We start from the raw sequence: 13,164 nt of genomic DNA on the forward strand, positions 1-13,164 counted from the left end.
TTTTGTTTATCAAGCTATTTTTCGGTCAAGTCAACCCCAAAAGAAGGACGAACTGTTCCTGCGTTCTCTCCACCATCTACTGAGATCCACCCAGCTGGCCCGAACTGAACCAGAGGCGCTCAAAAGCATCAGCAGGCAGGACGCCAAGGCGTTGCCATAGCGACAGACTTCATGACTCGGGGATCCGCCGAGGATTGAAGTTAAGTTCCGTTCAAGACGCAACGCTGTCCCAGCCGAGACTCTGAGCAACCATTCTCCAACAAAGTAAGCCAGCAAACGCATTGGTGTGATCTGAATTATTGGGTTGACGTCTTAAAATAGCTTGAAATCTTCCTTAAATAGCTTCCAAAATCTTCTTTAATAACTCCGTTTAGTCACTTATCAGTCGTTCATTTTCCAAATTATTAATCATCTCGTCATACCTTCAGCGGTCTGATTACTCAGTCCATAATCCTAGTTAGAAATGCAAATCTGAATAATTAACACACACACACACACACACACACACACACACACACACACACACACACACACACACACACACACACACCTATTATCACCCACACCCACTTATTATCCCACACACCAACACCCATTATACTTATTACTGTATTAATCACTGTTTTGTTATTAGTTTTAGTCAATAAATATCCTTCATTTAACCCAAAATTACAGTCTCTTTTGTGTTTATATGTGTTGACTGGGATCAATGTTTTTCGAGGATTCTCGACATTCAGATATTAGACTGTTCAACTGAATTAATCCATTATCAGTTATTTCTCTACTTTTGTAGAGTGGTGCCCCAATTAATAAACTACAATCAACGAGTGCATACTTATTAAATTAACGTTTAATAAGGCAATATCGCTACACTTAACTGGAGAGTCTGGTAGTGGTGTGGTTAACCAATCTCCAATAGTTACAATGGCTTGTTGCCAAAAAGGGAAGACCAGAGGACAATCCCACAAAAAATGAAGAGCCTGTGGCATTCATTTCCACAATATATTGTCTCTCACTAATCCCATCCTATGAAGCTTAACTGGTGTATAACAGTACCTGTGCATAACCTTATAGTAAATGTACTTATCACATCCCTCACAGGCCACCCCGCCTTGGACACCACCTCGTCCCATGCCTCTTCCTCAATGTTTGAGTTCAGGTCCCTCTCCCAGATTTGTCTTAGGTGATTACAATGACCATACATACTCTCTGCCATGTTCTTATAAAAAACAGAGGCATCACAAACTCGTTCAGGCATCTTCAAATAGCAGAGCAGCTTATTTGTATCATCACTGAGTGAGATCTTCAGACTTGTTTCACAGCTCCTGGGCTGCAGATACTTCCAGAAGTCTGCTTTTTCAATTAAATAAATCTGACTTGCACAGGCCATAGTCTTTACCTGACTACTCACAATTTCTCTCTCACCATTACCCTACTCACTGCAGTTAGTTTTAACATCCAAAGATCAGTTGATTAGTTTTTCTTTGTTTATAATTGTAGTTATTACTCAATTGTCAACTATCCTGTGAGAGCAGTTGTTTAGATACATAAATATTTAAAGTTACACCAGGTTTTTGTTCTGTCTATTTCTGTGAAATAGGGAACGAAGATTAGGGAAGCTGAGAAGTTTGAACTTTGAGTGAAATGGCCAGCCATGGCATTGGCTGTCTGTTATTTAGTTGTTAATTATGTGTCTCCTGTAAAGAAACAAAACATTCTCTCAGACATTTAGCCCCAGCAGCAACTTTAGAGTTTCCAAGTGACATGACCTGCATGCAATGACAGGAAGTTATAGCAATCATACAGACACTGAGAAAAAATGCAAGTTTGACATAGCAATAAGCCAGACAGCTGGTGGATTTAAACCCTTGGACTCCTCGCTGTGCAGTGACAGTGCAAATAAAATGGAAGTACTGTGCTGTGACAAACTTTTGTGTTAAATTAAACAAATCTGACAATATGTAAACAAGCTGAGAGCCATTAGGCTCTTCATCCCACAGGGAGTCATGTACTCTCCATTCCAGGAGTCAGTTAAAGACAGAATAATCAGAGGGCTTTAAAAACATGTTTTAGAAATTGTCAAAGCAACAAATATTGGTTAAAGAAAGACAGCCTGTGACGTTATCCTGAATTTAAGACCAAATTGTCACACAGCACGTGTTTTGACCATATTTAGTCAAATCAGTCAACCTCTTGTGAGAAAAAAATGAAACTATGTGCCTCAAAGTGGCTTAAATGTACTTTTACACGTTTGTTTTTCTTATTTTTTTCAAAAAATACATTATTTGTTTTTTCTATGTATTTTTCTAAGATGGTTGTCTCAAGTGTGCAACATAGCGTAGCTCTCCGAGTTAGGCTTTATACAGTTTTTTGCCTTGTTCATATTGCTACTGTCTTTTCATGTACAGTTTGTCAGAGCTGATGTTAAGTAGAGTGAAGAGACTCTTTCAGAACTAGGAGAACAGAGTCACAGATGACCTTCTGACACAAATGTCTTTGACTCCTTCCCAGAGCTAACTAAAGCTCCACACTGGAGCAATGCCGGGCAAAACTGTAGCAGGGGGATCTCCGGCATCTGGAGGCCAACACAGAACCATGGCAGGTGGGAAAGAATAGAACGGAGACTTCGCAAAGTGATCAACAGTTTATAGCTAACTCTGAGACTCATACTCTTTGCCAACATCCAGAGCTTTGCAAACAAAATGGAAGATCTCTTCAGGGGGATGGTTAGATCCAGGATTGCTGTTCTATATTTTTGTGAAACGTGGCTCAGACAGAAGAACCATAACATCGGTAGACTACATCATTTACAGAGCCGAATGTAACTCAATGGAAAGCTGTAAAACCTGGAAAAGAAACAGCAATCATCATCCAACATTCCTAGATCATGGACATTAGGGTAACATCACAGTCATGCTCTGAAGACCTGAAGTATATTACTCTGAAGTGCAGAAAAAAAAGCATCCCCAAATTCCACCCCTTTGTCAATTTCCCCACCAGGGAAAGCAGCACCCTGGATAAATGCTACAGCACCAATAGAAATGTTCATATAGCTGTCTCCAAGCTTTGCCAAGGACCCCACAGTGCAGCTGAATATGCGGTGGAGTTCCACATCATAGCTGCAGAGAGTGGCTGGAGCAACAAGGCCCTCCAAGGAGCCTACACATGAGACATCAGTGAATCCATAAAGGACGACCTAGCCTCCTGTGATCAGCCTGACACCCTGGACCAACTGATGGCACTTCCCATCTGATTGGATAACAGACTCCGTGAAGGCCGCCAACAGAGGGGTGCTCGGTCCCTGCATTCCTCATCTCCACACATCCCGCCATGTGTCCCAGCCTGCAGTCACCTCCTCCAAGGTGGAACCCATGCAACTTGGCCAGTGGCCACCAACGAAATCCCAGCACTTGCTCTGAATAGCCAGCGTGCAGTCCAACTGCAAAACTGTTCCAGTAACTCTCCTTCTCACTGGAAGCCACCAAGAGCATCTTTCCTTTCACCTCACAGACTCCCTCCACTCTCCCTCCACTCTCCCTTTGTCTTGGGCTACCCCTAGCTACACAAACATAACCCATACATAGACTGGCCTTGGCGCTGGCCATGCTGCCTGTTATAATCCAACCTCTAGGGGCTGGCTGGATGCAACAAAACTAACCAGATGTTACTGGTTCAGGGGAAGAGATTTATTGCTTAGTGGTGAATGGAACATAAAAGTGATAACAAGGAACACAAGACTGGTGAGTGTTGCTAAATCAAAGAACAGAATGAAACCAAATGAAGGCTAACGGAGTTTTTAAACAATCAAAACACAAAAAAAGTAACTAAACTCCCTAGCCAAACATAAGCACATCAGCAACACCCACCACCAGTAACAAAAACTAATACAGAGTGCCAAAACGAACTAAACAAAACTGGTACCTCACACTCACACACACATTGACCACACAGGTCACGGATACTCAAAATCTGAATGACTTCTTCACTAAGTTGGCAACTGCTACCTGGAGCCCCAGGCTCCACGCCAAAGTAGCAGCTGCTAACAGAAAGCCGAGGTGTCTGCAGTACCCACCAACCCAACCACACGTACCTACAGACCGAAACACATCACACTACAAACAAATTTTCACACTGAGAGGCAACAGGGTGGACTGGTCATGGATACCAGCTGCCAAGACTAAGATCATGGTTGCAGGTATACACTCTGCAGGTGTGGCGCTGGCTGTGTCCGATTGGTTAGTGGTGGAGGGGAACTGGGCGGTGGCCCAATCAGGAAGGGCAAAAGGCGGGGAGAACAAGACTGCAGTGCAGGTTGTCTACTCCTGAGACATTAGCTGGAATGGCTGGCAGCTGGTGTTCCAGAGAGACTCTGAAAAGACTCTGAAAACATCCACAGCTGAACCCACACAAGCAATCACCCCACACAAAAGGCCCAGCAGAAAACCATCCAGAACCCAGACGGCTCACAGATACCTGTGGCCGTAACACTGTCCCTCGGCCTAGCTCTGAACCCACTGACCTGTTCCATGTTGTACCATGACTGAGTACCCATCTTCAATTAGCACCAGGTTTTATCCCTGCCACCGCACTGTTCCTACAACTGCACAATCAGCCTGTTGCTTGGAGCCCCCCTTCCCAGTAGCTGGCTCTACAGTCTTTCCAATCATAAGCAGGTCTCAATGGAAAATTACATTAAGGACTCCCTGGCAGCAGGCATCACCCGTACCTCCTCATCACCAGTCGGATCAGGCTTCTTCTTTGTGAGAAAGAAGGATCTGACCTTCCGACCCTGCATTGATTTCCATGGACTAAATAGCATTACAGTCAAAAAAATCTGACCTATCAGATGGAACATGGCCGACCAACAATTTAAAGTCATGCATTGCCCTCCCACACACCTCCAGTAGGATGTAGGACATGGGCAACTGGCACCACCACAGTCCAGCTCCAGCCTATGCCCCTGTCCAAAAAATACGGTTCCACTCCAACAACCTTCCCCTTAGAGTGGGGTCCAAGAAATGGGCCTCCCGCTTCATGGGACCTTTTGAGATCAAGACAGTCATCAACTCCTGTGCCGTCCTGGCTGAGGATGCCACCGACCATGAGGATTCACCTCGATTTCCACAAATCCCAAATAAAATATGTCTGGGACAGTGCATTTAAGCTGTTTGAATGACATTATTGCATGTATGTACACACACATACTCTCACACTCTCACTGTGTATTCCTATCCTTGTGGGGATCTACCATTGACTCCCATTCATATCTAACCCCTAACCCTTACCCTACCCCTAACCTTAACCCAGACCAAAACAATGCCTAACCCTACGTTTTTGTACTTTTGCTTTTTTCAGTAACAACAACATGGCCAAGAAAACACTGTTTCCCCTCATGGGGACCCAAATGAGGTCCCCACAAATGACATTTCTTTTGGTTTTCCTATGGTTGTGAGGGCATTAGGTCCCCACAACCCCTATAATTACCTGCGCACGCACGCACGCACGCACGCACGCACGCACGCACGCACGCACGCACGCACGCACGCACGCACGCACGCACGCACGCACGCACGCACGCACACACACACACACACACACACACACACACACACACACACACACACACACACACACACCATGGTGGCCCTGTCCAGGTCCACACCAAACATGCTGGATATATCTTCATTTCATCTGATTAAAGCAGGCTCCCAAAAATCATCAGCACTCTTTCATTTATTAAAGCAAAATTTTAGTTTGTGCTAAAAAAGAAAGTAAACTTTTTTTTATCTTGAATATAGTCTATTGAGGTTGGTATTATTGTCTTTTACACTGCTTGAGCCTTCAAAACACTGTAATTTTACCTTAAAAACCCTGTGACAGATCTAAAGTCATTGACTGTTCTACAGAGGTAGATTGTACAAGTAATGCTCCATCCTTTTTGCAGAACAGCTACTGTGTGGTCATGTATCTCATTCAATATCTACTTACTACTGCTGCAACTGTGTTTAAAAAATTAATTGGTCACTAATTCTACTGTTTCCTTTTCTGTAAGAAGAATATTTTTGAATTCCTCTAAGAACTGTTTTCCTTGTTGAGCAATGATGTGGAAATGTAGAGAGACAGTTTCTCTGTAAGATGCAGAAAGCTCTGGTATGGTCATTTTCTAGCAAGATTCATGAAAATTGGCTAACTAGAAAACAGAGCTATACTCAGTTCAGTTTCACTGATTACAGTTTTTCAAACTTGTGTGTCAATAAACACAGGTGTAACATTTTTGTTGTATTGAATTTCTATTTTGAGGTCCATATTTTAAATATTGCCTTATGAAATATTTACTTTACATTGTTCTTCACAGGAATTGCTACTGTTCAACTTTATGATGCAGATATTGTAAGATGACACAATTTCAAGCCTTTTGACATTCAAATGATTTTTGCAGCAGTGGTTATGCAGTCACCTTTGTTGTATACTACATAGTGCTGATAATAATGTACCGATAACAGCAGTACTGTCAAAGTAGAAGCCTTCCTGTTACACTTTGAACACTTAACCTAAGCAGACTTTACCATGAAAAACCTTGTATGCAAACTTTTTAGAGATAAAGGAGATAACCATCAAACCTGCTGCTACTAAATACAGAGCTCTGCAAAACAGTACTGACAAAAGCTACATGCTGAACCAAATCCCTCTTTAAACACTACAAAGTGCACAGAGTCCAATGTAACCGAATACCAGTGATGCCATACTTATGATAGGTGTTTCTGAAATGAATCAGTTATTTTAAATTAGACACAATTGTAGCAACAACTGGCATTAACAAGGCGGTGCACAACTCCTCATGGCAAAAATGGAATTATTTGCATCTCTCTTCAGCCTACAGCTGAAGGTTTCACAGCACTGAGTTTCTGCAGGTGAAAACAAACCCTTTGTCCGTCAAGAAACATGACAGTACCTCTGACTGCTGGGGTAGGAAGTTTCACAGGATTCTTGCAAAAAAAAAAAGTTACTTTGCCAAACACATATTGTATTACAAGAAAAATAACAAACAGAAAACTAAAGACAGTGTTCCATTTTATTATTATTTCTTTCTTAATTGGCAGTGGCCATTCGACGTGCACCATATACACCAGCTGTCAAACAAACACCCCATTGCACACTGTTGCGAGTGAGTGAACCATGGAGCAACACAATTAAGAATATCCATACTTACAGAGAGCAAAGCTACTCTGGGTTCAATACTTCAACAATCTTTTACTGATATTCTGAAGGCAGACCAAAGAGTTAAATATCTGCTGCTGGCTAAATACTGCATCTTGATTTGCCAATTAAATTTATGCTGGATATGGGAAGAAGGGATCTTTTTCCATTGTCTCTTCAGTTTCAATCGAACATACTTGTGAGAGGTTTAACAAATGTTTTCAATACATGTAATGGTTTTTAGTAATGACGATAACTGCCAACTGATTTTTGGAAGCTATATTCAAATGCAGTATAAAAAAAAATTGTTTCAAACTTTTCTGATGTTTGGATATTATGATGTATTCATATGTGAAAACAAAAACTATCATTCAAAACACTGTTGCTACCAGAAGAGAATTTCTTTTACAGTCTCATGCTTGACCACAACCCTGTAAGTACAGTGCTAAAAGGGCCATTTACTTGTGTGACAAACATTGTTCCTGTTAATGATTGCTCATCAGTCAATTTAAAAAAAAAAAAATGCAATGTATTTTTCTTGAGAAAAGACAGTGTCAGCATTACTGACATTAATCTATCCCCAGTGGTCACAGTGCCATGTGTGCAAGAATTGGAAGCTTGGAAATTTAAACTAAGAATCACTAAATCCAAATCATCAAAATCTGAAGCTTCCAAAATTTCTGTGCCTCCAGTTTGCTCATTAGTACACAACAAGAAACAACATTCATTAAACAGCACTCTTGTGTGCAACAGTGTAAACTGAAAGAGAGAACATTAACACAACATATAATGCTTTTTCAACTGCAATCAAATTACTAGCATCCTTGTTGTGTGATGCAGGAAATATCCTTACCTCCAAGTTCAGCAGCTTCCTACGGCCTTACAGATGGTTATTTATGGGAGGATGGAAGAACAGATGAAGAGAAGTAGTATTTGGGCTGGGGAGGGCAGAGGGAAGAGAAAAATGACAAGACAAGATCAATTAAGGTTCACAAGACTAATAAGATGTCCGTGTAACATTGTGATCCAACATATGGGGGTCATGAGCCAGGACGTTACACTGACTAATTAAGGATGAGGCTTGTGTGACAGAAGCCCTCTGGCAGGAAGCCATTTCACCAGTGACAAACATGCCAGACATTGCCCCCAAACAGATCCCAACAGGTCTGCTAGGACACTTAAAATGGTTCTCAGTCTCACCAGAAAACATCACAGGACAAACCTGAAAAAGAGGGGGGGGCGCACTTGAAGCACTTTTTTTGCACTTACTAAAGGTTTCTCCTTATGTCTGAATTCTTGCTTGTGTTGTACGTCGCTTTGGACAAAAGCGTCTGCTAAATGAAATTGTAGAATTGTAGAGAGATTGTTCTTGCAAAAAAATGTTCACCACAGTCTCCCTTAACTTCAATGTTCTTGGTGCACCAAGATTCAAGCTTTGCTATCCCTTTGTGAAAGGTCACATCTTGAGCTTTCAGACACTCCTCAACAGCATAGATGACTTTGTTGTCACTCTGAAAATGGAGACCAAGCAAGTGGGATTTCAGGTTTGGAAACGGATCAAAGTCAGACTGTGTCAGGTCAGTTGAGTAAAGCGGACAGGGTAACCGTTAAAGGCCACATTTGGCTGCGTCTGCCACCTGTGCTGTGTGGACGGCTGTACCACCCTGGAATGACTGCATTTAATTGAAGCTTTCCTCTCCTTTCATCTTATCATGGAACTCTTGACTTTTCAGGAGGTGCTGTTACCTAACTTTCTCTGATGGAATAATTAAAAGCCAATGCATCTTTGTCATGGCATTTTTATTCATTCATAAATTTATTATGGGTCTTCTGGAAATATTACAAAATCAGCTGAATTAAAAACATACACAGAGCAATTTAATTCAGTTTTGGTGATGTAGACAGTTGTGTCAAATTTTCTTTGTGACGTAGCCTCTTAACTACTTGGAAGTGTTTACGATTGACTACAGCCATTGATTCTTCTGAGCCAATCTAAACAGGGCCCATTTGATACACTAATTAGACTAAGCGACAAAAACTACAATGAGAAAGTCTCAGGAGCTCAGCAAAGATCTGAAAAAGCAAATCACCGACTTGAACAAATTAGGAAGGTCATTTCAAAGCAGCTGCAGGTCGACAAATCCTCTGTCCAAACAGTCGACCAAACAGTCGTTTGCAAGTAAAAAGTGTGTGGTATAACGATGTCATTGGCACAGTTCAGGAAGAAAGCATAAGCTATCACTGAATGCTCAGAAACAGTTTGTCAGGATTCCTTTTTTGTTTCAATTAAAAAATAAATAACTAAAAAAATAACAAGTTTGAGGTGTTGACTTGGCCTCTAAATTCCCCAGATCTCAATCCAATCGAGCATCTGTGGGATGTGCTGGATAAACAAGTCTGATCCATGGAGGCAGGGTTGTACAGTGCGAGCGTTTCACTCGCATATGCGCCTAAAAATAGATCGGTGCGAGTAGAAAAAATAAAAAGGGAGCACTTGTGCGAGTACAGATGTCAACCCTATGATTCACATTTTCCTCCTAAAATAAATCTACACAAAGTGGATCAAACTAAAAGTAATAGCCTATACCTTCTTCTTCAACAACTTTTTTTTCCCACATCGACACACTACAAAACGTAATGACGCACGCTAACGTCTGAGCCACACAAGGTCCCCTCACAAGAGTCACCTAGGTAACGTCAACTACGCCATTTCTGTCAATTGGATACCGGGAACATTACAGCATTTTTTGCGGGAAAGAGAGATGAAGAAAATAGAGTCATATTTTAAGAAATGTGGAACCAAGGACGGTGAGAGATATGTGAGAGAAAATGTAGTAGAAAATGTAGTCAGTTATCCCAGATTCCCTGTGTCAGTGCCAGAGATGCCGGCAGCTAGTGCTAGTGCTCGTGCTAGCACTAGCGTCAGCGACACTGCTGGTAAAGTTTATAAGTTTAACTCTGATTGGTGCAGCTGATGATGGTGCTGCCTATTTCAGCTGCCCAGAACCGCACAAAGGGCTCCAAAAGAAGCAGCCTTGCAGTCTTCACCACCGAAGACCTCATGAGGATCAGCTTGGAGGGGCCATGTCTTGAGGACTTTGATCCAAGTCCTGCTATGGACCGCTGGATGAACTCAGCCAAGCGTGCCAGGCGACTTGAATACAAAAAATATGTGGGGCAGGGATGTTCTCTGTGTTAAATAACTGAGCCTACTGCTTGGCTTGTTGTGTGAATGTTAATAATAAAATTGTGTGATTCATAGTGAAAATTCGTAGCACTCCTAAATTTTTTTCTGTGCTCCTAAATTTTTTCATTTAGGAGCACCTGTGCTCCTAGTGAAAAAGCTAAGTGTACAGCCCTGCATGGAGGCCCCACCTAGCAACTTCCAGGACTTAAAGAATCTGCTGCCAACATCGTGGTGCCAGATACCACAGCACACCTTCAGGGGTCTAGTGGAGTCCATGCCTCGATGGGTCAGGGCTGTTTTGGCAACAAAAGGAGGATCAACATAATATTAGGCAGGTGGTCACAATGTTATGCCTAATTGGTGTATATACACTGCCTAACAAATTTATTAGACCACTATCCAGTGTAAGGTATTGCTGATTACCAAAATATTTTTTATGTTACTATAATGGTTCACCCGCCAGTATGTCTAAGTTCTTTAATCAAAATTATGTGTTAAATGCTAAAATACAGTTGACTGCTGCTGATTGGATAGTTTCTTTTTGTCGGACCATTCTCTGTAAACCCGAGAGATGGTTGTGTGTGAAAATCCCAGTAGATTAGCAGTTTGTGAAATATACAGACCAGACCTGTCTGGCACCAACAATCATGCCACATTCAAAGTCACTTAAATCCTCTTTCTTCCCCATTCTGAGGCTCGGTTTGAACTTCAGCAAGTTGTCTTGACATGCCTAAATGCATTGAGTTGTGCCATGTGACTGAATGATAAACTATCTGTATTCACAAGCAAGTTTTGCCTGCACTTTTTTTTGTCACTATGTTGTTCTGATTGGGCTGTTTCACAGTTCTGAAATCTTCAGTACTCTTCTATATAATATAAAATAAGTAGGTCTATCCAAACTTTAGACTATCATTGCATGTATGGTAAATTAGTGGTACCTATGCTATAAATAAATAGACTGCAGAGTTTGAAAGTCACACACCAAAGAATATTTATAAATACAAAAAGGTACTACTAAAATATTCATGCTAGCCTTATTTAATGTTTCTTTAATTCACATTATATCAGAATCTATTTTCATTATCACCGCAAAGTAAACGCCCTCTTAGCTAAACTTGGAATAAAACTGAAAATGAAGATGTCCGCACCTTGGTTCATCAGGGAGGCAAAGCATTTAATTAAAGAGACAAAAGTGGAGATGAAAATAATACAACAGCGCTACACTTGCTGAGGACCTCAACCACTTCTTCATTCGCCATGAGCAAGAAACTGCCTGGACCCCCATCAATACGTACATAAACCAAACAGATCAACAGATGATGCATTCTCCATAGCCGTCCACACTGTACTGCCTCATCTAGAAAAAAAACGGCAACGTATGTCAGGCTATTTTTTGTGGATTACAGTTCAGCCTTTAATATGATCCTTGACTGCAGACTGTTCCATCACAACATCTGGTTTTGGACATTGGATCTCTCCTCCACGCTGACCTTTAGCACAGGATTCCTGCTAGGCTGTTTTCTGAGTCCTTTCCTGTACTCACTCTACACTCAAGACTTCACACCGTTCCACAACACCATAGTCATCATCAAATTTGCAGACGACACAACGGTGGTAGGGTTGATCAGCGGGGAGGATGAGACAGCATACAGGGACAAAGTTCAGAGGCTGACTGGCTGGTACAAAGAGAACAATGTGGTCCTGAACACAAGGAAAACAAAGGAGACGATAATTGACTTGAGGAGGAATTGAAATGAACATCAGCCTCACGAGGTAAACGGAGAGGCAGTGGATAGAGTGACAGACTTCAAGTTTCTTGGTATAGATTCATCAGATGACTTAACATGGAGTCAAAATACAAATTGCATTGTCAAAAAAGCACAGCAGCGGCTTTATTTCTTAAGATCCCTCCTAAAATGAACATCTCGACACCTGTTACTATCCTTCTATCACTGTACTGTTGAAAGTGTTTTAACATCCTGGTGTGGTGTGGCAGCGGCTCGGCAGCTGACAGAATGGCTCTGCAGAGGATGGCAAAAGCTGCACAAAAAACAACAAACTCACCCCTCCTCACTCTTGAGGACATCTATAACATCTCGCTGCCATCCAGAAAGCAACCAACAACATTAAGAATTCATCCTATCCTGCTTATCATTTCTTCAAATTGCCACCCTCAAGGTAAGCACCAAAGGCAGATTAAAACTAGGACATCTCATCTGTTAAATAGTTTTCTTAAATAGATATATCTACATTAAGTGGACATTAAGTGAAATAACTCACGGGTACACATGCTTTTTTTGTTAAGTGCAATTTCACTCAGGGAATTTTACCAAATTATTTTATGTGTACAAATGCATATGTGTATTCTGTGTGTGTTTATACAGTTATGTTCATATAATAGCAGTGTGCTCAAAAAGGTGAGTGAACCTCAAAATTCTTCAAATAAATTGTATTTTAATGAACACAAATGCATTGGGGACACTGCATGTTCTATTTCAAAGCAAAAAAAATTGGAAAAAGTAATTGAATTTGATAATATTTTACAGAAAGTCAAGAAATATAATGTTCAAAAAATTACATCTTTCTTTACAAACTCAAAAATGTACTGTACAAACTAAGAAATGCTTGAAGATTCAACTTTCCTGAGAATCATAGACTAATATTTGGTTGCATAACCACGGCTTCTGATAACTGCTTCACATCTGTGGTGCATGGAGTCAACCAACTTCTGCCACCGGTCAACAGATATTGTAGCCCAGGACAATTGTACAATTCATCTG

The 13,164-nt window shown here is 41.3% G+C and overlaps 1 protein-coding gene across 4 annotated transcripts in view; it reads right to left on the bottom strand.

Moving 5' to 3' along the window:
* The window catches only part of fhit (fragile histidine triad diadenosine triphosphatase), a 332,178-nt gene that overhangs the window by 279,208 nt on the left and 39,806 nt on the right, over window positions 1-13,164 (bottom strand). For all 4 annotated transcript variants that reach the window (XM_051948100.1, XM_051948102.1, XM_051948101.1 and 1 more), the window contains one exon: window positions 8,051-8,135. The gene's annotated coding sequence lies outside the window, so the exon portion shown is untranslated. The remainder of the gene's footprint in view (window positions 1-8,050; window positions 8,136-13,164) is intronic.

The sequence above is a fragment of the Acanthochromis polyacanthus genome, chromosome 5 (genome assembly GCF_021347895.1).
Source record: "Acanthochromis polyacanthus isolate Apoly-LR-REF ecotype Palm Island chromosome 5, KAUST_Apoly_ChrSc, whole genome shotgun sequence".
Taxonomy (NCBI): domain Eukaryota; kingdom Metazoa; phylum Chordata; class Actinopteri; family Pomacentridae; genus Acanthochromis; species Acanthochromis polyacanthus.